Source organism: Mustela erminea, chromosome 9, assembly GCF_009829155.1.
Source record: "Mustela erminea isolate mMusErm1 chromosome 9, mMusErm1.Pri, whole genome shotgun sequence".
NCBI lineage: Eukaryota > Metazoa > Chordata > Mammalia > Carnivora > Mustelidae > Mustela > Mustela erminea.
In genome coordinates this window covers 25,574,181-25,598,543 of record NC_045622.1, presented here as the reverse complement: position 1 = coordinate 25,598,543, position 24,363 = coordinate 25,574,181, and the positions used below count along the sequence as shown (strand labels likewise).

The 24,363-nt window shown below is 44.9% G+C and overlaps 1 long non-coding RNA gene across 1 annotated transcript; it reads right to left on the bottom strand.

Moving 5' to 3' along the window:
• On the bottom strand, positions 1 to 23,725 carry LOC116599638. Its single transcript, XR_004289434.1, has 4 exons — positions 23,665 to 23,725; positions 18,705 to 18,776; positions 17,800 to 17,888; positions 1 to 62 (listed from the first exon to the last, which is right to left on the bottom strand). It is a non-coding gene; the product is annotated as an uncharacterized LOC116599638 (long non-coding RNA).
• Between the last annotated feature and the right edge of the window lie 638 nt (positions 23,726 to 24,363).

Below are 24,363 nucleotides of genomic sequence, written 5' to 3'. Positions count from 1 at the left end.
CTCACCTCTGGGCCTTTGCTCATGGAGTTATTCCCTGCTTGCAATGTCCTTCTCACCCCTGCCTATAAAATACAAAAACAAAACAACAAATAAAAAGACCTGCTGCCCCTCAAAAGCCAATTCAAATCTAACTTTCTCCATGAAGACTGCAGATCCAGAATCTGCTATTTCCTATGTTTTCCAGCCACTGCCCTGTGGCTCTCTTAGAGTACCTAGTACAGTTTTTATACTAACTCTTCAGGCATGTCTAATCCCTACTACTAGACCATGTGCTTCTTGGAGGTCCTGGTCATCTTCAATTCAGCTGTGTCTCCCATGCTGAGCAGACTGCCTAGCCCATAACCAACATGCTATAAAATGTTATTTTGAAAGACCAAGGTTGGCCTGGTGCAAGGCCTCCTTGGCCTACGTTCTTGAGAGCTGATCCTGTTCAGTTGGAATGATTCAGAGTTGCCTCTACCAAAGCTCTACCTCCAAAACTACTAACAGGAAATCCACAGAGAGGAAAAGCTGTGGTTAATAGAAAAGCAAGCTCTCAACCAAAACCACCAGCTGCCTTGTTAAAATTAACAAGCAGCAAAGTGAAACATGTGGCTTAGGAGTAAGGTTTCTTATTGTTATTATTACACACACACACACACACACACACACACACACACACGGCAGGATACAGACTACAACTTTCCCAGGAGTAAGCCAGCTTTCATGAGTGGCTAGGAGAACAAATGGGAGGTAAGAGCCGAGTTGGAAGAATGGAATTAGTGGATGCTCTTTAAATCGTTGAACAGTAGAATGAAGTGTTACAGTGTGAGCCAGCCATGCCAGTCAGTGTCAAAGCCCCCAGAATAAAACCAAGCCTCATGTCCAAGCCCACTCCGAGATAATATAGTTAGACAAGTTGCATTGTGTGATAATATAGTTAGACAAGTCGCACTGTGTCTTCCTCCTTTCTCTCCTTGATATATGTTCAAATCCCAACGAAGTGGTTAGCATAGCAGTTAGATATGGGGGCTGTGGACTCGGAAAGCCCTGTGTTGGCCTCAGGGGTCTGTCATTTCCAGGTGCTATGTCTCTGTGTCTCAGGGCACAATGAAGATAGAAAAATAGTGCTTGATTCATACAGTTCCTAGCCTTACATGAGATAATATCTATAAAGAAAATTATACAGAGTATACCTAAACCCTTGATTCACAATGCAGTGAAAATCTTTTTAATATGTCCACTATGTGCCATACACCACTGAGTGAAATTCAAATTACTCTTTGGGTCTTACCTATTGGAATTTGTTCTAGGCACAAAAAGGGGAAAGGGTGAAAAACTGTGGCACAAATGGCACAAACATGGGAAGGCAGGGCACAATACTGCAAACTATCTAGGGCCTGTGGCTGCCTTAACACGGGCTGCTTCTGCCCCTTTCCTTACCTACTTTGCTTCCTTAAACTCCAAATGGCTCAATCCCAAGGCATACCCTATCTGTCAAAGCAGGATTGGCCCCAGAAGGAGTTGTTGCCAAATTCCTGTGCTATAGCACTCAAAACTGAAAATAGAACAATTCTCAGCAGCTTGGGCCTGCAAACACTTTTCAAAATGCATTCAGCAAGCAAAATTCCATTTCCTCAGTGGTGTTTGCACAGGCCCTTGACGCATCCCCAGGATTTTTTTTCAGCCTCTTCCTCACCATCCTGTGTTGTTTCTTATGGACATCTTTGGCCTCCAGTGTGAATACTCAACAAGAATGGGAGGGAGCCTGAGTTTGTAGCATATCCCATTTTCCATGGTGTGAACACTCCACCATGAAGTTGGGAAAAATCCACCCCACTGGGTCTTGTGGCCTAGTGTGAGCCAGGTCCAGCACACTAGAACCCTCCAAATATCCCTCTACTCCTGTAGACCTGTCTCTAGGGGAGAAATTTTAATTGCCCTTAATCTTTCTACCACTTTCATTTCTTTGAGGCCATTTGAAAATGAATCCGCCTTTGGAAGATAAGTCCTACTGTCAAGGAATGTAGGTTGTTCCCAATGTTAAACGTGTCCAGGATTGCCACATGTGGCCTTTCAGGCCATGCAAGACATAACTCTGTCAGGCACCACTCACAATGACTTTAAAGTAAATGGTGGCCTGACAATGTGTGCACAATGAGAAGCCTAGAAGTGTCTTTGCTGAAGTCATAAGGCCTCCTGGGTTAGGGGCAGAACAGAAATGGTAAGGCGTTCTAATATCGCCATTCCCAAGCAAATTCTCAGCCTCCGCAACTTCTCCAGCATCTGATAACTTGAAGCATTCCCTAAGCAAAATGGCTGAACACAGTACCTGCCTGATGGCCTCAGTAATAATTTTACTCTATTCTCCAAAGAAGCAGTGAGACATTAACCATAGGAGGTGCTTCCCTCCCCACCTAATTGAATCAGTTCATTATTAATTCATTAAACAAGCACTTAGAGAAAATCTCCTAGTTTCCAGGCATTGGGATCAACACTGGAGATTAACTAAACAAAACAAGAAATTCACAATCTACAAAGTGGCACAGCCAAGCAAGTCAGCAACTGCCTGTAGCAGTTACAGAGACACGTGCAAACCAAAAAAGAAGCATCACTATAGGTAAATGTATATTTGCTAACAGCTAACATATATTGAGTGTTCAGTATGGCCTATGCCTTTGCTGAGCATTTCCTCAATGTCATTTAATCATTACAGCAACTTTATAAGGAAGATATTATTATCCCTCACTTATGTATGAGGACTTAGAGGCTTGGAGACATTAAAAACTTCCTTGAGGTTACATGGGTCGGAAACATAGAACTGGTTCTGGCTGCACAGCACTTGCTCTTAAACTCTGGTCTACACTAGATCCCTAAATCTCTTGGAAGTCAGTAGTGCTGGCTAAAATCTGGGTCAGCTGAGGGCCAGATCTTTCTCTATATCCACTGGGGGCTGCTCTGCTGCAAACTAGCCAGATGGGACCTAGAGGAAGAGACAGCCCAACTACCCAAGGAACATGCAGTCCCATATGTGGGGCAGACTGCAAGTCACCTGGGCCACTGCAAGTGAGCCCACCCCAGATGCTTCCTTGGAAATTCAGACTTCAAGGTCTTAAATAGTAGTTGAATGCTATTTCTGGAAGGACACATGACAACCAGCAGAGGTCTTGTTTTCTTATTTTTAAAGGTTCTTGTTTTAAAAACAGAACCTAAAGAAGTCAGTAGCATAGAGATAAGATTTAAAATCAAGGGGAGAAGGGCAAAAATTTCACTCCTAGAAAATTGTTCTTGATTGCTAGGCCGGGTCCTCTGAAATGAGGCAAAGGTGGAATTTGGGGACATCATGCCCTCAGGAAAATCTCAAGGGACTCCAACTAGCCTAATTCCAAGGATGGATAACGGGCCCTCAGTCTAGCCAGCTCTAGTTCCAGCTGAGTTTTCTTATTCCCACTTTGGCCAATCCTTCCACATGCTTCTCTTCCTGGATGGGTAGAGATCTTGGAGAAGACATCCAGTCTTGTTCCCCTCGGGTAAGAGAAGAGGATTCAAGAAGTAAGGGAGGATCTCTCAACTTTCTCTGAGGTCAGAAAACATGCCCTTATGCTTTGTAGACTTTGGAAAATAACAGCACTAATTTCCCTGTGCTTTGGTTTCCACAGCCAATCTAAAGAAATCTAGGCAAAGGATCCAGGGCCTGAAGTAAACACACAATACCAAAAAAATTATTAAGAAGAGAGCTTTTGTGTCATAGAAATTGAAAAAAAAGGCGGAGTGGGGGGACATAAGACAGCTTCTTCAATGTCTATTTGACTACAGGAAGTAACAGAAGGCTTAGGATATCCTTTTCCATTCCTTCTACTGAGCTCTGAGTTTCAGGTTTGCTGGAAATCCTGTCCCACTTCAAACACCTGGTAAGCCTAAGAGAGTTTCTGTTCTGAGCACAGAGACATAGGAAATAAATGCTCATGATGCTGAGACAATGTGGTCAGGGTCAAGAAAAAATTCAAAGTGGATGTGTGTGGTGGAGAAGTTTTGAAAACTCTTCGTGCCAACAATGATGCTGACTTAACAGTGCCCACACCACAATATCCGACCATTCCTGTAGTCTGCAGGCCGTGGTTTCTTGGACAATGCCATCAGGCTCAGAGTCAGCCGGACTGTGGGAGCAAGTTCCTTCTGGCAGTAGGTTTTCAGGCTGCAGTGTCCCTTAGCTCTGCAGCCAAAAGCCATGTGGGGACATGGCAAATCCAAACCTCTCAGCCCCTACCTGGAAGCCATAGCTCACATCTGGGACTCAAGGAAAATTGCCATTGGACCTCTGACTATCCTCCCTCTGGCCAGCTGTCTTCTCTGTTGCTAGGAGGTGCTCAAAGAAGGTCCCTGGTTTGCAGATAAAGGACATTCTTTTGGTTTCATAGTGTCTTGAAGTGATATTCTCTCGGGTCAAATAATAAAACAAACTTTTTTTAAGGAAAAGGGGAACACTGAGACAGGGACAGCATGAAAGGACACCACCAGGCCCCCTGCTTCCCCATCACCTTGGGGCCAATGAATGGAAGAGCTGGGCTAGCCCAGGCCAATTTGGATGGAGGGTGCCTGTCAAGCTCATGCCCAGGCTCTGCTGGAACATCCCCAGCTGGGACACCCGCCTGGCTGGGCTGCCCTCCTTCTGACCCTGTTTGTCTTATTTTCTCCAAAGAGCTCTGGACAAGGAAGAGATAGTTAGAAATCACTTATTTTCCAAGCTTGGGAGCTGATAAAGTTAGGGGAGTGAGGATGAGGAGGAGAGATATTTGTTCCTCTCCCCTTCACCTCAGTTGGTCTCTAAATCGAGTTGCAAGCTATTCTGAGAGGACATCCCAATTGTTCTGAGATGCCACATTCACCAGCACAGAGCCTAAGCCCAATTCTATGAACCTAACATCTAGAGAAAGCTCTAGTGCAGAACCTTCTCCTCTTCTTGGGGGGGGGGGGGGGGGGTGGGGTGGGAATCTGGAGCTATGGGGAGTCTCTGTACCTCATAGAGCCTCAGTTGAAACTTGCAGACAATTTTCTCACAGGGAGAACATCTTTCTCCTTTTGGAACCCAGGGCCCTGGCTTCCAGATCTGTCCTCCCCATATTTCTGTACGCTAGTCTCATTTATTTTTAATTTCATTTCAATTTTCTGTTTTTTCCATCAACTACAATCTGAAATTCACTGCAAAGTCATCCCCCAGGAGGCAGAGCAAGAAATCCAGCAGTGCTGCTGGAAGGTGCCTAACAACTTGGGGTACCAGAGCAAGTAGTGTTTGAATTTAAGTTTGTTCCCCTCCGGGATTCAGCATAGACAGGTCTTGAGCAAGTTTCCCAGGATTCTGAAACTAGAACATGGTAAGTGAGACTGACAGGGCAATACAGGGGACCTCAGCACTATTGCTGAAAACCCTGGGAGCATTGGTAGAAATCCTCCAACAACCACAAAACAGGTATAAGAATCATCAGACCAAAGCTATCACCTGCTTAAAAGACTGTTAACAAGGCACCTCTTGGAAACTTAGTTTCTCCGTCTATAAAGTAAGATTTTGGACTAGATTATCTTTATCACCTCTTTCAGCCCTGAAATTTGCTGTTTCTAACCCTGAGAACCCTGGAGCCTTTTCATTTATTTGTCCCCATCAGAATTTAAGACTGAGAGCTACCGAGAGCAGGAGCTCCACCTTTACAGTGTTCCATGTTAATGTGATATATGCTATATGCAAATATATGTTAATACATACTTCAAGAGGTTTCATCTTTATTGGCCTTTATCTCACACTTATCCCCACAGGGCCCGGTCCTAGGCCATATGGAGACATGGCAATGAGAAAACAGGAAATCTCTCTTCGGGGAGTTCAATCCCAGGAGAGAGACAGCACCATTTATGAGAAACTGACATAAAATAAACTATTCTCTGTGCTCTAGGGGAGGGATCAAGAGGGTCCAGAGGAAACAGAAGAGGCCTCAGAATGACAGGCAAATGAATTAGGGAAGAAGTAGGATATAATTACATTCTCAATTTGGGGGTATGATTTGGACATGAAGAAAGGACCGTGGGGACAGAAGGATCAATGAGAACAAAATCACTCTCCAGTGCCAGGATTGTTCATGGAAACATGAATCTGGATGAGGATGGGGAGCAGGACAAGGAGAATGACATGAGATTGGGAAGGTAAACAGGGCAGAGAATAGAGGGTCTTGAATACCAAGCTGAGGAGAGTAAGTGTTTTCACGTGATAGTAATGTTGGCTTCTGTGCTACTTCCACACTTTAGGGAACCTGCTCACTGCCCTTCCCTTCTGCCTCCCCAACCTGATAGGATCCCAAGCCATCCATACCCCAGGATGGAATGAGCCCAGCTTTCCAGCCTTGCGCTCAGTGTGGCCTCAACACCAAGAAGTGTCCGGGTCCAATCACACATCCAATACATACTTCTTTTTTAATATGAAACTCAAAGACCACAGAAAGCCAAAGAAAATGATACTCCAGAACTTTCCTCCATGGGGACTATGAGTCCAATAATCGCACTTAAGTGTAGTCACTAATATATACAAAGAGTGAAAAGCTAACAAAACCAACAGAGGCTAGTGCTCAGGTGAGGGCTGAGCCCCTCTCTGGGCCTCAGATTCAGGGTGTGCTGGACCCCGGCTCCTGACTGTTCATTTGGCACATCACAGACACAGCACTGAGGCCTTCCTGATGCTCCCACCCCCAAACCCAAGTTACAGATCAGTTTCCAACGGAGGCAGTTCCACCCCAGCCCCTGAGGAAGAACAGCCATGAGGCGGCTGGTCAGAAGCTACTTCCACAGGGGCCTCTCCCACACACACTGAGCACACTTATCTCCAAGACTGATTAGGAAGTAAAACAGCTCCCTTCCCCATGAGCTGCAAACTGGCCCATTTGGGCCATGAGACACCCCAGATCCAGGAAACCCAGGGCTCAGCTGATCCCTCACCCCCTACCTCCTGCTTCTGGCTTTTATTGGTTTTGGCAGCAGAGCAGGGGGGGCCTTGAGGTCGAACTTGTTGAAAGTGCAAGGGAGAGAAAATTGTTCTCATCTGAATAAATAGAGTCAGCTGTTGCCAGAGGGTAAAATCTAACCATGGTGAGTTCCCCTAGACAAGCCGCCGCAGTGTTGGGCTGCATGGGCACTTGAACTGGGGCCAGCACTATCTGGCTGATTCTGGAGATGGCTGCCAAGTAAGACACTGCATGGCTCATCCACGCGGCTTTGGAATGCCCCTCTGGGGAGTGAGATAGTAGGGATGGTGAAGGTAGGATCCCGGGAAGGAGATCCTGGGCCACGCTCGTGTTGTGGGTGTTCAGCACACACTGGCCCTCGTTCCACGTCAATGACAGAATGGGAGTGGGAGAGTGGGCACCTGCCACCACAGAACCCCCGTTCATAGCTGGCGTCCTTGAGCCCTTAGCCATGGGGCTGTGGGTGGGCTCTCAGGGAAAAGGTCAGTGCAGTGACCTGATGCCCTGAGTGTTTCCTGGTGATCTAGCATCCTGGGAACATACCCACAGTGCTTTGAGGACATCACCCAACTAGACCAAACAACCCACTTGCCCCAGAAACTCTGAAAACTTTTCCATTCTAAAAGTTGCTTCAAATGCGGTCAGAAAAGGGACATTAAAGGACAGAGGTGAAGGGAGGAATTGGGGGCAGAGGAGGTGAGTTGAAGAAGAAAGAAAAAGGAGCCATGTGGTAGGCTGGAAAGAACGCTGGCACTGAGTCCAGAGAGGGGTTCCAGTCCTCGCTCCTTTGTGAACTAGCTGGCTGACTTCAGACAAGCCCCTAACTCTCCAGTCTCAGAGGGAAGCTAGACTGAACATTATTTGAGGTCCCCTCCTATTCTCAACTAATATGCAGTGAAACCCAAAACCAGGAACCACTGCTTCTCTTCTCTGTGCCTCCAACTCTGACCCAGTCATGAAAAAGAACATCAGTCTGGCCGCCACTTCCTGGCATCTGCTCCCAGCCCAGCTCCTGGACCTCTCTGCTCCAGAGACTACGAGAAAATCTTCTCACTCGAAGACCCAGAGATGCTGCCGTACATGCTAAGCAGGATAAGCCAAATCATATGGAAAATGCTTTTTCTGCTCTAGTGGAAAAGTATGCAAGGAAATGAAGACTCAGACAGCAGTGTTTCTGTTTCAAAGGAGCCGAGAAAACCAAACAGGGCAGGCCACTGACAGACAACAGTGGAAGCATCCCTTGCACTGAAACATCTTCCAGAAAGAAAGGAGCCACCTGATAGAGTGCCGTTTGCTGATATTTTTCCCATCGGGGTCAGCTTTATGCCATAATAGCAATTCCTTACGTTTATGTGGTGTTTGACAGTTTCCAAGGCACAGCACATTTTTTGACTTCACTTGATCCTCAGAGCCTCTGAGTAAGGGAAGTGGCATCAGCATCCCGGTGCAGATGAGAAAACCAAGGCGTGCAGATTAAGGGATGTCCTGGGCTTGCACCAGAGCATGTGCTCATCTCCCACAAGGATCATCTTTGGGGGTGGGTGGAAGGCAGGGAAAATCAGAAGAGAGGGTTGTGACAAGTACAAAGGACCAGGGAAAAGAATCTTGGGTCCCACTGCAGTGTGCATTTTATATCCCTGTTTCTCAGTATCCCCTCCCTCTTCCCCAAACTCCTCAAAAATACTTCAAAAAGGTCAGTACTTCCTGGTCAGGATATGCAGTTACAGACTAACAAGAATTTCATAGAACAGGGAGAAGGGACCCTAGAGATCATCTACTCTACCTTGTTATTTTACAAATGGGGAAACTAAAGTCCAGAGAGGTGAGGTAACTTGCCTAGGGTCACACAGCTAGCCTAGTAGCAAAGCACAGGTTAGAACCTGCTATTCCTGCCCCTTAACGACACTGGGACGGTCAGCATGCTTAGCCGATGGGAATGACCTGGAAGGAACCGGCAAGTTCCAAATGCGGCCGGCCGGGCCTTCTATGTCTTTCTCCCTTCCTCTCTTATAGTCATATCCCCGGGTCCATGTGCTCCACATCAAAGTTAGAGGCTGAGCCAGCAAGCCTTCCTCTCATATGGAAGGACTCCAATATTCATGTCCGAGGCACTAATTCCAATTGGAAATCTCCTGCCAATCCAAACAGAACAGGCTGATCAGAAAGCTTTTATTTTTTTCCCACTGTTTACAGAGCCACACTCTGGAGGCCTGAGCCCATCTGACCTAACTCCAGGGCTGATGCTGGGGAAGAGCTTCCTCCCAGAGCTGTGAGAAGCCACCTACAGTCAGCGAGTTCTCTCTAAATTGTAAATGGTCTCTTCTACCTCACTGGAGCCTCATTCCTTCCTTCCTTCGGCGATCACACATCGAGCCTACTATTTGTCAGCCCTTATACTAGGAGCAAGATTCGCACACATGGATGAGGCAGAAAAACCACCTCCAAGGAGCCTTCATTCTAGCTGAGAAGCAAATCACATCGACATCTTCCTGGCAAACTCCAGAGTTTAAAGGAATTGACTTCAGAGCTATGAAACCCAAAGTGATGGCCGTCCAACCTGGCAGGTGAGTCAGACCTGGAAACGTCAGCTCAGTGACCCAAGGCTATCAATTTGTTAAGGACAGAATATGTCCACCCATGGAAGGAAGAATTCATGGAGGAGGCAAGTCTCAAACAAATCTTGAGGAAGAAAGGTTTAGATCGATGAGTCCTTGTGGGGCAGGGGTGGGGTAAGGAAGCCAGAGTCTGGATGCTCATTATGTTTCTCCTGTATTCTACAAGCTACCAGAGCGATCTCATTCGATGCGCCCACAGTCGTACAAAGTAGCTATACTGTTCCTGTTCCATAGATGAGGAAACTGAGGCTCACAGAAATGAAGTGATCTCTCCATCCATGATCACAGTTCAGCTCCAGGCCTGTGTGACTCCAAAACTCATGCTCTTTGCACTGCACTGTGCCTGGGTAGGAACTGAGAAGAGGCTCTGGTGCTGGTTATTGCAAAACCATCAAAAAAAGGAAAATATAGCCAAGTTGCAGAATCTGCAAAAGTTTTGCTCTTTAAAACTCTTGTTTGTTCATTGGGGGGTCTAGGTGTCTCAGTCGGTTAAGTGTCTGCCTTCAGATCAGGTCATGATCTCAGGGTCCTGGGACCGAGCCCCACGTTGGGTTCCCTGCTCAGCAGAGAGTCTGCTTCTCCCTCTGCCTGTTGCTCCACCTCCTTGTGTGTGCACATGTTCTCTCTGTCCCTGTCAAATAAATAAATAAAATCTTAAAAAAAAAAAAACCTTATTTAAATAAATGAAACAAGATGGAATCAGGAAGGAGACAAACCATAGGAGACTCTTAATCTCACAAAACAAACTGAGGGTTGCCGGGGGGTAGAAGGTAGGGGAGAGGGTGGTGGTGTTATGGACATTGGGGAGGGTATGTGCTGTGGTGAGTGCTGTGAAGTGTGTAAACCTGGTGATTCACAGACCTGCAGTCCTGGGACCAATAATACATTATATGTTTATAAAACAATTTAAAACTTATTTTTAAAATAATAAATAAATAAATAAATAATCTCATTTATTCACAGTGTTTTTAGTGTCCAAAAAGCCCTGCTACTCTTATCAGCATCACTTCACCATCGTCATCATTCTGACGAGACTGCACGTAGTGAATGATAGCAATGTGCTAGACACCAGGCTGCTATAGTTCCATTTAACTCTTCTAACCAACCAGAGAGTTTAATCATGCTATGACTGTCCCCACATTACAGGTGAGAAAAGTCAGGCACAGAAGAAAACTCACCGAGATCACACAACTATTGGTTCGATGCCAGCCCACGCAGTCTGGCTCCCACCTCATGGTCTCTAACACATAGCTTATTCCTTGAAAGAGGGTGACCTTGCAAATGTCACAAAGATGAAACAAAAAGCAGACTTTGCAAGTAAGAAGGCTATTGATTTGACTGGGCCACCAAAGGTCCCAAAGTGGTCATTGTGGAGGGAAAGGACACTCCAATTAGGCGTCAGCCAGAGATGATATTTAGAGAGAATAGTTCAGGAGTTGCTGGATGGTGGAAAGATAAGGCCTAATAGGCTGTGGGAATACAGGTACGGAGGGTCCTGTGGGCAGCCAAGGGAAAGAACACGCAACCTCAAGGCCATGGTTCTTCCAGATCCAGCCCCATCCTGCACTTCTCAAGCACCCCAAAGGCAGCTTCGTCCCTACAGAGTTCTTCTGTCCCTACAAGTGATGGATGCCAGACGCCATATCCTTCACAGGAGGAAATGTATCTTGGAATATGATCTCTCGTTAGAGTACATGTTGCTGCTTTTATAGGTTGGGAGTGGAATCCCACAGACTCTTGTCTTCCTTCCCTCCCCCTCTTGCCTCATCCATTCCCAGCTCGGTGTTCTTCATAAATCAGCAGCCCAATAGAGCCAAGTTCTGCTTCCCACTTTTTAAGTCTGAGGGCATTTATTCCTGCTGATAAACTGGATTTAGACAGCTTCGCAAACCCCCGACTGTGGCCAAGATTATGAAGGTGAAATATTCATCGAGCTCTGTCCTGTCAGGGAGAAGAATGTACAGTACAGGCTCAAACTGGCATATTTCCATACGTTACTGTCCAAGAGAGAATTACTTTTGTCAGGGACTGGAGCTGTGTTTGGGGGTTGGCTAGAGATATAAATCAGGATTATTACACTGGTGCTTCCAACAAACTCCCAGAAAGGGGAGGCAAGACTGCAGGCCTCCATTGTAGCCTGTGGTTTCACCATAACACACCAGGCCCTTGGACCAAACCCAACCATCATCCCAGGCAGCACATGACCAGATCCAGACTATAAAACTGACCAGGCTCTTCACCTCTTCTACAAAGACTCTGGGCATCCCTGGCATCCCTCATGTTTTTGTAGAAACAGGGAGGGCCCAGGGGTCATAGTCCAGAGCACAGGCCACCCCACAGCATCTGCCCTTTCTTTCCTTTTGCAAGATCCTGGCCAAATCTTGCTATGGAATCATGAGACACCAGGAAATGGTGCTTGTCCATGGGACAGAAAAATAAAACTGGCATGCTTCATGAGGGCAGGAATGGGAAGAAGGCCATTAATGCCTTCCTCTCCTCAAAAGTGGTACACTGCATATAGATACCTAGTAAAGCTTTGACATAAGTACAGAGGCCTGTCTGGCACCATTCCAAGGACCCCAGTGTTGGAGAGAAGCAAAGCAAGAGCCCAGGAGTCTGATTCCAAAGTCCATACACACCTAAAGCCTGTGTTCTCTGGCACTGCTCTACCACCCTGCAATTTTCTCATGCAGAGAGAGGGCCTCCATGATTTATGGAAGGCAGGTGAAGACCCCAAGAGAAGCCTAGATACCTCCCATGTCATGCGTATTTACCTTGGATTCCACTGCACATTCAGCTTAGCAGCATGGCTGACATCACAAGAAGATGAGAGAAATAACACCCCCCAGAATAAGATGCAGGAAAGTCCATCTGACAAATGAGCAGTTGTCAAACAAAGCAAGAGTAAGTGGGGCAGTGGGGCCCACGCAGAGTCACGCACGCTCTAGTAGAGTCAAATCCCACCTCTGCTATTTTCCCCTTGAGAGGCCCTCAGCAGGTTACCTGCTCTAAGAGTCAGTGCCTTTACCTGGAGAATGGGAACTGACAATGGACCTAGTCATGTTATGAGGTTAACAATGCAATCAACGTGGTCAGTGCATTCAGACTATCAGCAAGTGATTTCTCACAGCTGAGCAGAGGGAAAACAAACTCGTTCCCACCCCTGACCCATGCTACTCTGCTTGGTTGGTGGACTTGCTGACCATCAGAGAATTGAATTTTAGATTCTCTGTAAAACTTGAATGGCATCTCTCCCTCAAACATTTAACAAGTCCTCAGAAGCTAACACATTCCAGACTGGCCTGGCAATCCTCCACTCAGCTTGGAGCTTGGCTTCCCCTCTGACACTCCTCCCAACCCTCACTCTGCCCTCAGAGCAACCAATCTCCTTGCCATCCCTAGGCATATCAAGGCCCTCTTCTAAGCTCCCTGCTCCTATTAGTCCCTTAGAAAAAGGGATGGGAACAAATCTTCTTGTCTTCCTCACCGAGATTATTTTACACTGGAAAAGTAACATACTGCCATATGCAAATGATATAAAATTCAGAGTATAAGAATTTATTACACAATATGCAATGAGTCTGCTGTGCTCTGTAATTAGTTTTCAGAGAGTACATATGTTTTCCGTACTCTTCTAAATATACGGTACATTTCACAGTTATTGAAAACGTTTTAACAGTCCCTACTCCAGACCTTCAATCTAGTACCCCGGAAGTGACCACTGTTAAAAGATCTTTGCGTATGCCTCTGGAAACTATCTGTTCATATATAAACAGTCAAAATCAATTGTTACACAGATGAGAGTATTCTGTACATACCATTCTTTGCCTTTTATGTTTTGCCTAATATTATATTTTGGAGAATGTTTTAATAGCTACCTTATTCTCTTTAATGGCCGCATGGGGTTCCACTGCTTGGATGCCCTGGAATTCATAACCTGATCTCTAGGGATGAACACTTGCGTTGTTTTCAGTCTTTTGCTACTACTACCATTGTTATAGTGGGTCTCTTGTTCATGTATATCTTCCCATTATGTGTCAGGGTGTTTGTAGCATCCAGTCCTAGAATTTTGAATTCTGAGAGTGTCAAATTGCTTTTCCCATAAACCATAACCATTCACACTCTCAGAAGCAGGCTGGCGTTTCCTTCTCTACCTCACCAACATCTGCTACCATAATAGTGTATAACAAAATAATGTACACAAAAGTCTTCTACGCTGTGAAGCTCCACATGTCATATCCCGAATGGCATCCTGACTGCCACCCTCTTCTGTGAAACTTTTCCCGATTTCTCACTCTCTAGCCCAATGTGACTGCGTGCCTCCTCCGGTCCCACACAGCCCTGACCCTCTCCTTTCTTGCAGCTCATGTGTGGTTCTGTGTACTGCACTTCTAGTCATACTGGTCTTCCATCAGACGGTGAGACTCGACTAGTTTGCTCAGTTTCTACCTCCTGCAGCAAAATGTACAGACCTTGCAGACAATAAAGACTTGCAGAGTTAAATTTGGATCCTACCAACCCAAGTTTCTTGGGTTCTGACAGCCTGCCCATTGTGGGCAAGGAAGGGTCTGGAGCTATTGAGTGACATCAAGATTCCCCCCATAGCGCCCTGCAGAATGCTACTGGTGTCTAATTGTTTCTCTTCTTGCCCTACAGTTTTACATAAGAGGAAGACCATTCTGCTTTTTAACTGGGCTCAGAATGTACTTTCCTGGATATGTGAGCCCCAGCAGGAGAAAGACATTTTATCATGGTCATGTGCTTAGCAGCTGGTGGCTTTATTTGGGGGAGGGAGAAACAAAGAGAGTGAATGATTTTCTTCCTTTCCTCCATGCTGCTCCACAGGCAATGCAAGCAGACCTCTAAAGAAAGTGAAAAGCCAGGGGCACCTGGGTGGTTCAGTGGGTTAAGCCTCTGCCTTCAGCTCAGGTCATGATTTCAGGGTCCTGGGATTGAGCCCCGCATCGGGCTCTCTGCTCAGTGGAGAGCCTGCTTTCCCCTCAATCTCTGCCTGCCTCTCTGCCTACTTGTGATCTTTCTCTCTGTCAAGAGATCTGATCTCTCTCTCAAACCTTAAAAAAAAAGAAAGAAAGTGAAAAGCCAACTCCTTCCTACTCCCCCTAGTTACCAAGGCCCAGGAATAAGCTGTCTTAAGCCTTCAAGAGAGAAGCTTCTATTACACCACAGCAGGAGCACTAGATTTGGAGTCTCACCACACAACTCTTTGAGCCATCCCTGTGTTTGTCTCTTCTTTCTTAAAGTAGGAACCACATTCCTCATTGGCTTGGGGTGAGAATACACTTAATAATAAATAGCTTTCAGAGCTTTGAAAAGGTATTCACAAACAGGTTTCACTGATGAAAATTAAAACGAAAACACTGTGCCTACTTCCCCAGCCAACTTGGCCCACACACCCAACTGTTAGTCAGTCTTCCTAAGCCTGGGAAGGGGAAGCCAGCATGGAATTTCTCTCCTCCTGTTTCATAAATGGACCCAGAGGTGGCGAGCATTGGGGGTCAATTGTACGTATACCCTGTGCTCCTCCCATACCATCTCGGGTCCCCAGTGGGGCCAACATGCTGCTTAGCTTTGGAGTCAGAAGGATGGCAGCTACCAGGCTAGCAGGGATGGGAGGGCCCACCTTTCAGCTCCATCACCCTCTCCAACAGTAAGGAGAGACCAGAGTGGTGACAGGCACCAAGACCAGGGTGAGTGACAAATAAGAATTCTTGGCAGTTCTGCCCAACCCACCCTGCCTGTGCCTGTGTTCCAGAGCAGTCAGGGTACAAGGGCATTCAGGCCAGTGCCTCATGTCAGTACTCAACTTCCACAGCCCTCCTCATGCAGTACCCACTTCCCTCTGTATCCTGCCCAAGTTCCCCAGCCTGGGAGCCACTCTTCTGGGAGGAGTCAGGTTGCCCAAGAGATAAACCAAGGCATCCAGAAATCTGGAGCCAGGATGGTCCCATTACAGACCCTCCTGCAGTAGATAGCCATCCAGGTCATTTACTTCATTTCCTTGGTCTTCTACTTTCCTTTAACTCTTCACAATTTTCTCCCTGTCTAGACTCGCTGCCACTCCCTTTGATACACTGAGTATCTCAGTGTCTCTTCATGTCTTTCTGTTTCTCTCTCTTCAGGCTTCCCTCTACCCATTTCCCTCTGCCCCACCTCTTCCTTTTTTTTCTCTCCCTTTCCTCCCACCTTCTCCCCATCTTTTCCTGCTCACAGTGCAGCCCCTCCAACCCTCCCTTCCTCACTCCCCCACCTCCCCTATTCACCATCCCCGCGCCCCTCTGTATCATTTCAGATTTTCTGAGCGTTGGGAATAACTGTGTGCTAGAGCTAAGGCAGGGCTTGATAAACCTTTGTATGGGGAAATTCAACTTCCTGCTGGGGGGTTGCCATTTATTAAAAGAGTAGTTGGGGTGAATGTGTCCCATTCTTCAGTCCAGGGGACTCAGAGCACATGTCCCACTGACTGCAAGCTTCTGAGTGTCCCCTGCTCAGTAGCTTTCTACCCCCTCTGCTTCCTGCTCTTTCTTCTGCACAGCAAAATGCTATAAATCCCTTCTTCCTTATTTTGCAGATACTCGTCACATCCCTTACCTCCAAATAGGATGTATTCAACCAGATGGCAGAAGACAAGTCATCAAAGAGAACCAAGCATCAGATGGAAAGAGAAATGTGGATCAGGGGAGAGTTGGCCTAGGTGAACTTTTTTTTAATTTTTAAGATTTTATTTATTCATTTGACAGAGAGAGATCACAAGTAGATGGAGAGGCAGGCAGAGAGAGAGCGAGAGAAAGGGAAACAGGCTCCCTGCTGAGCAGAGAGCCCGATGCGGGGCTCAATCCCAGGACCCTGAGATCATGACCTGAGCCGAAGGCAGAGGCTTAACCCACTGAGCCATCCAGGCACCCCTCTAGGTGAACTTTTAACCTTTAAGACCTTTCTGAGTTTCTGTGTTAAAAAGTTTCATGGCCCTCAGCTTGATGTTGCTACCAACTTTCAGAGAGTTAAAGTTCAGATTCCTATGGTCCCTAGAGAAAGGGCCATATCTAAAATTAAAAATTTCCCTCCCTGCCCCCTTTCTCCCAAACACCTCCACTTTTTATGACTAATCAGGCTCTCTTTATTTCTACGAAATGCCCATGGGTTGTGAGAGGGGACAATGCTTTGGGTCTTTCTCTTCATTCTTCATCTTTCTTCTGTTACAGGATTTTCAGATCTATTACCTCATTCTTCTCAAGAAACCGACTGGGTAATTTGAAAGTGAGAAGTTTCCAACACCGAAACGAGGACAAACCCCTCAGAGATGGAGATAGAAAGTTTACTGCCAAGACAAAGAAGCCAGCCAGAGATGCTACACTGGGCAGTTGTCACAGTGCGAGTGAGGCAGGGATTATGGAATAAAGGGGAAGACAGTTCAGAGCAAATTAATTATAGGAGCAGGGTGCTCGGAGAGTTCTGCATAGGTGGCTGTGTAAAGATGGCCTGAGACCCCAGACAAAACTTCCAAAGGGATCCCCTGCCTTTTGGTAAGCTGAAAATAAATCTTTCACCACCCCTCCTCTTGTGACCCCTCCCCCTGCAATACAGAGCCTCCTGAAGCAGCATTTTTTGTCAGGAAGAGGAAGGGAGCATCCCACAGGGAGGGACTCCCTTCCTTTCCATTGCTACCAGTGCGTCCACAACACAGACCAGAGTCAGGGGGGTGCTTCCTCTTGGCAAGTTCAGTAACCAAATCTCCAGAAAACTGTACTTTCTTATGGTGACACAATGTTAGGCTGAAACAAAATATCCCAACACAATTTATTCCTCTTATAGTAGACAATAGTCAAATTCCTTGCATTAGCAGTTTCTGTTGATTTCACTGGGATCTTAAGGACCCCCGGGGCAGTAAAGATGTCTCTGTTTTGATGGAAGAGGTGACCGAGGCAGGATGCAAGCAAAAAGCAGTATTGATAAGAATAGAAACACTGGCTGTGGAGTCAGAGAGGCCCAAGTTCAAGTCTTTTTGGGGCCTTAGGGACGTACTTACTTTACATCCAGAAGGGATTATGATAAGGCCAATAGTAACAACAGCCTCACAGCATGGTGATGATGATTCCATGAGATACCACATTTGAAGCGCTTAACCCAACACTTGACACAGAGTCAGTGGTCAAGAAATGAGAACTTGAAAAAGAATAAAGTCTTACAGTAGCAGAAAGAGAGTCATTGTCTGTCTGTTCCTGGGGTCAATAGATGGGTAGACTTCTAGAGCTTTTGAGGGCTTCACCTTGGAGTCCTAAGATACAAAAGAAAAGGGTAGAATTTCAACAAGGAATCCATTCTTCACAGGGCATGTAAGGTACAAACCCATCTCTTTACCTACAATCTTAGACTATTCAAAAAGACTCAAAAAGTTGTCTAAAGTAGCCTCGCAAGCGTTTATAAAAATAACCTTCTAGTTCTAGGACATTGAAAATTTCTTTTACTTCAAAAATCTTTGAAAGCAAATTTTGACCTCTGGAAATACATTTTGCAACAAAGGTGGTAAGAGTTGATACCTGTGGTTCAAAGAGATTATTTTTGGAGATATTTATTCTCTCCTCTCTCCACCTCCACAAGCAGAGTATGCAACCTTGCCCCTGCCCACATGGCTGTGTGACTTGTTTTGACCAATTGAATGTTATCAAGTTCAGTAACCCAAAAGGTTAAGACGACTTAATGCAGTTGAACTTGTTCTCCTGTGCTTCTACCATCATCTTGAATAGAACCTGCCAAGCTACCCTGCTGATCCCAAGAAAGGGATGAGACCCGTGGAGCAGAGCTGCCCCGACTGTGTCCAGCCTAAACCAGCTAACCTAGAGAAACATGAGATTAACAAATGCTTATTGTTGTATGAGAGTTCTGTGATTTTTTTTATGCATTATTATAGAATAAATAATTCAATGATATAGAAATTGATATGACTGACATAAAAAATTGGGTTCTGCTATAACAAAAAACCAAAATACATGGCATTGAAACTGGACAGTAGGGAGAAGTAGAAAAATGACAACTTGTATTATACAGTGGTGAAACGTACATCCAACCATAACTTGGGAGATAACAAGCGTACCTAGTGAACTTGTGAACTTGGGCAGAATGTTGAAAAGATGAGTTGACTTCTTGCACTATATATGGTAAGATCCTATAAAACAGAGACAAACTTAGAAGTGAACTAATCAATTTGCACTCAAAGTTTAGAATTAATATAAATAACACAATTTCTTATCTCCAGTCTCTGTATCCATTGAAAGCTCTCAAATTAAAACATAGCTGAGATTAAATTAAATTAAGCATAGGCCAAATGTAGGAAGCAGCCAATATGGCATGTTGAGCTCAAGATAAAAACCACTTCAAGGGTGTAACACCGTCTGTTAAAACTTCTAGAAGAATTAAGATCATGCTAGTAGATCTCCTGACCTGGACAAAAGAGACTCTATAGAGTCCCAGGGGACATGGTCCATATGGAAACCATGGAAAGGCACCGCTTGTGTGTCCCACTGCAGGAACATAATTGAAAAACCCAGCTACTGTGCTCTGCATCACTACTTGCATTCTGAGGCCACACTTCTAATGGGCTGTTCCTACCCAGTGATGGAGCACAGGGAGGATTCTAAACAGGCTTGCACCTAGAAGGCCTGACCCTCTAACAAGCTACTTTAGCTGAACTTACAAGCAAGCTGAACTCTTTTAGAACTCTCTTAGAACTTTACTGCAGAGTGAGATACCTCCATCCAACCTTCTTTCTTTTCCTCTTACCTTCCACAGAGGACAGAACTGTATTTCAGGCTGGCTGCTCTCCCAGCTTCCCCCAGCTCCCTCCTCGTTTGCTTTCACCTTATCATGGCATCTGCTTCTCGGAGAATATTTCCAATACAAGTGCCCCTGAAGTGGTCCAAGAAGTAAAAGATGAAGGTTTGAGACTGGATCCCTACCTCCACCATCCTTGTTAGTAGCTGAAGCATATAGATAGTCTCTAGCATGAGATAGTGGTTCAAATTGCTAAAGCTTCATCAATAGCACCCTTGAAAATGTTCCAGTGGAGAGGAATGTTGTGATATTTTTTAAAATATGGGAAGGGGCACCTGGGTGGCTCAGTTGGTTAAGTATCTAGCTCTTAATTTTGGCTCAGGTCAAAATCTCAGGGTTGTGAATTCAAGCCCTGTGTTGGGGTCCATGCTGAGCATGGAGGTTGCTGAAGAGTCTCTCTCTGCACCCCTGCCTCTAAAAAATAAATAAATAAATAAATAAAAATAAATATGGGAAGAACAATGTCTACAGAGACTCAGGGTTGGCTAATTACTGCTAAGTCATAGAAATACCCTGCAAAGGGACAGAGACTGAGGGCTACTAACAAAGTCTAAGTATGAGAACTAGAGGTCCTCTAGGGTAGTCCCAGTGAGGCCCTCATCTCCTGTAATGAAACAACAAACACAGCTAAGTGGCAGTCTCAGTGTCTAACTGCTAGACTCACAGAGCTCCAGAAATATTTGAATACTTAGTCAATCTATTATGCATAAAGAAGAGCCCTGGTGGGCAAAATCTTGGACCCCAAAATACGTTAAGGAACTTCCTAAAGAAAAATGTTGACCCTTCAGTCTTCCCCTCCTCCCCAGAGCTTCTAGGCTTGCTGAGGTAGCCGAACTTCCCTACTAAAAACTAGCACTTTAGGGCACCTGGGTGGATCAGGAGGTTAAGCATCAGCCTTCAGCTCCAGGATCGAGCCCCACATCAGGCTTTCTGATCAGCTTGCTTCTCCAGCTCCCTCTGGCCCTCCCTCTGACCCTCCCCCTGCTTGTGTTCGCACTCTCCCTCAAAAAAAAAAACAAATAAAATCTTTAAAAAAAAAAAAAAGCCAGTACTTCAGTGATAAATGATGCTTCAAGCCCCTCTCTCCAAAGGCAATAGGTTTCCCCTTAGAAGCTGACCCCATGCCTCTCCCTGGTTTCTACACCAATAACTAGAGTTAAATTCCAGAACAACCCAACTAAGGATATGCTGTGACTGACAGGGGAGTAAAAAGACTATACACTGAAAGCATTGCAAAAATTAGCATACACATACCAGCAGAATCCAGAAGCGCACTCTTGGGATTGAGTTTGAAGACACTTGATCAAAGTAGTCAAAGTATAAGACTGGGTGAGCAAACATTAATTGACTTCAGGGCATTTTCTCTCATTAATAGACTTAACAACCTAGAAATGACCCCAGGGGATGAGCCAAACAGTTGCTGGGATGGCTCTTAAGACTGTGGAAAGGTAGTAGCCACACAAGAATTGGAAATGCTTGATGGCTGCATAGTATTCATATATATATACATATATGTGTGTGTATATATATATATATATATATATATATATATATATATATATATATCTTCTTTATTCATTCAGCTGTCGATGGACTTCCATAGTTTGGTCATTGTGGACATTGCTACTATAAACATTCTGATGCATGTGCCCCTTCAGATCACTACATTTGTTTCTTTAGGGTAAATACCCAGTAGTCCAATTGCTGGGCCATAGGGTAGCTCTATTTTTAACTTTTTGAGAAACCTCCATACTGCTTTCCAGACTGGCTCCACCAGCCTGCATTTCCACCAAAAGTGTAGAATTGTGTAAGACTGATGATTCACAGACCTGTACCCCTGAAGCAAATAATACATTATATGTTAATTAAAAAAAAAAAAAAAAGAATTGGAAATGCTCAAGTTGCCCTGGAAGACAATTGAGGGAGGTGTGAGAAGGCTGAGGAAAGTGCATGAGCTGGAGTAGAATAGGTGAAGCCAAAAGACCTTCTTATGGAAGGGAACCCCTCTTCTATAAAGCACTGATAAGATTGGCAGGGGCCAAGGTTGCCAGATTTAGCAAATGAACTACAGGATTTCCAGTTCAATTAGATGGCAGAAAAGGCAGTCACAAACTTGGGTTTATTAATATTTGTAGGAATAAGAGAGCTCCAAAGAAACAGAGTCAACAAGGGTGCTGCTTAATACCTATAATCCAAAAAAGGAGCAGGAGGCTAAAGGGAGACCTTCAGCTCAAATAAAAAACATTGTCCCTTGTTCAGTTTCCAGACCTCATTGGAACCATTGAGGGGACAAATTACTGGATTCCTAGGAGGAAAGACCCTGCAACACCATTGCAAATACAGAGCACATGATTTTCCAGACTGTCCTGACAGCCCTTTACTCAGGTGACTGTATATCAGGGAAAGAGAAATAACCAGAATTTTTAAGGACAATTGCACATAGGGTCTAAGCTGATATTAATATCCAGAGACCCCCATTATGGCTTCCCTGTTAGAACTAAGGTCTCTGGAGTCGGGTAATAAATGTAGTCCTGGCTAAATAAAGTTCAACTCACAGAGGGCCCACCAGGTTCAGACTCAACTCACACAAACTCCAAGGATATAATTATGTACATGGCACTAGGAGGAACCCCCATCCTGAATCCCTGGCTTATGGCATAAGCCATACTATCATAATGGGAAATGGTAATTAGAAACCTTAGAATTATTTTTAATAAAACTAGTCATACTGATCTATGGGTCACTTTTATGTATTTTTTTAAAGATCTTATTTATATGAGAGAGAGCACCAGCAAAGGGAGAAGAAGGGTAAAAGGAGCGTAGAGGGAAAGGGGGAAGAAGACTCCCCACTGAGTGTGGAGACAGACAATGTGGGACTCAATCCCAGGACCCTAAGATCAAAACCTGAGCCGAAGTCAGACACTTAACTGACTGAGTCACCCAAGCGCCCTGGAAACTTCAGAATTTTTACCCCCTAGCCCTCGGCCTAAATATCATATCCTTGGAAGAAAGGCAGGATGTGTATCACCATTAATAACCCACAGGATGCTGGGTCTATAGCATCTATAATGTCTCCATTTAATTCACTAGTCTGACCCCTACAGAAAACAACAGATCCTGGAGAATGACTGTGTATCACTAAAGCCTTAAATGCTTAAGAGTCCCAATTGTAACTGCTGTGTCCAGAGTAACCTGTTCCTAGAGTAAATTAATATTTCTCAGGGTAGGTAACCATTGATTTTACAAATGCATTCTTTTATATTCCAATCAAAAAAGAAAATCTGAAACAGTCTGCATTTATATGAGGCAGAAGACAATATTCCTTCATAGATTTTCCATGAGGTTATGTTAACTCTGCCACCCTCTGCCACAACATAATCCAAAGACATCTAACTGCTTTAACCCACTAAATATCACACTGATCCATTGCATCAGCACCTTATGCTGACTGGGAAGGACAAGCAAGAAGCATTGGGAAGACACATGTGCTCCAGGGGTGGATTATAAAACCTATAAAGATTCAAGGATCATCCACTTCAATTAAGTTTTTAGGGTCCAATAGTAAGAACCATAGCAGGATATCCTTCTAAAGTAAAAAACAAATCGCTCCATCTTACGTTCTTAGCACCTACAGTACCTGATAAGCTTTTATGAGTTTTGGATGTAACACATTCTACACCTAGAAATATTCCCCTTTTCCTTACACTGTGTGACATGCGAGGCTGCCAGGAAGCCTAGAGGAAGTCTAGAGCAGGAAAGGCCTCTGCGGTAGAGCCAAGCCATGGTGCTAAAAGCCTTGACATTCAAGCCATATGATCTGGCACACCCTGTGGTGTTAATAGTGTCAGTGTTGGGAAAAGATGCAGCATAATAGATACTATGGTGAGCCTCAGTGCAAAAGTTAGAATGCAGACCTTTGGACTTCTGAAGCAAGGCTATGCCATCTGCAGCAGGAATTCATGAATTATTTGAGCCCAGTTCTTAGCATATTACTGAGTCCTGGTAGAGACAGATGCTTGACCATTGGACACCAATTGACCATACACTTGACCACACTTATTATAGGCTGTGTTCCATCAGACCCACCAAGTCATAAAGTTGATGTGCCTAGCAACAATACACCCAAAATGGAAAGGGTATTTCTGGGACTAAACTTGAGCAGGACCAGAGGGCATGAGTATGCTGCATGAGCAGGTGATCCCATGTCACCCACCAGTACCCACCAGTACTCCACCTCTGTATGCAGCAGTCCTTGTATGACTATATGGCTTCCCATAAATCCAACTGCAAGAGAGAAAAAATTTTGGTCATTATGACAGGCTGAAAATTGATCCACAAGTATATGTAGATCTTAATACCTAGAACCTGTGACTTCTACCTTTTTTTCCCCCAGTTTTAATGAGACATAGCTGGCTAATAATATTTTAATATATTTCAAGGGTACAACATGATGATTTCATATATTCATATATTGTAAAAGGATTCCCATAATCAAGTCAGTGAACATATCTATCACCTCACATGTTTTTTTTGTTTTGGGGGTGTTGGAGAGAACACTTAAAATCTATTCTCTTAGCAAATTTCAAATGTATATAACACAATATTTTTTAAATGTTTATTTATTTATTTGAGAGAGAGAGGATGCAAACAGGGGAAACAGCAGAGGGGGAGGGAGAGAAAGAATCTTTAAGCTGACTCCCCACTGAGCATGGTGCCTGACCAAGGGCTCATCCCCAGGACCCTGAAATCATGACCTGAGCCAAGATCAAGAGTAGGACAGTCAATTGATTGAGCCATCCAGGCACCCCTGTAACATAGTATTATTAACTATATTCATCACTCTATACATTAGATCCCCAGAATTTACTCATAACTGAAAGTCTATGTCCTTTGACCAATCTCTCCCCATTTCCCTCACCTCC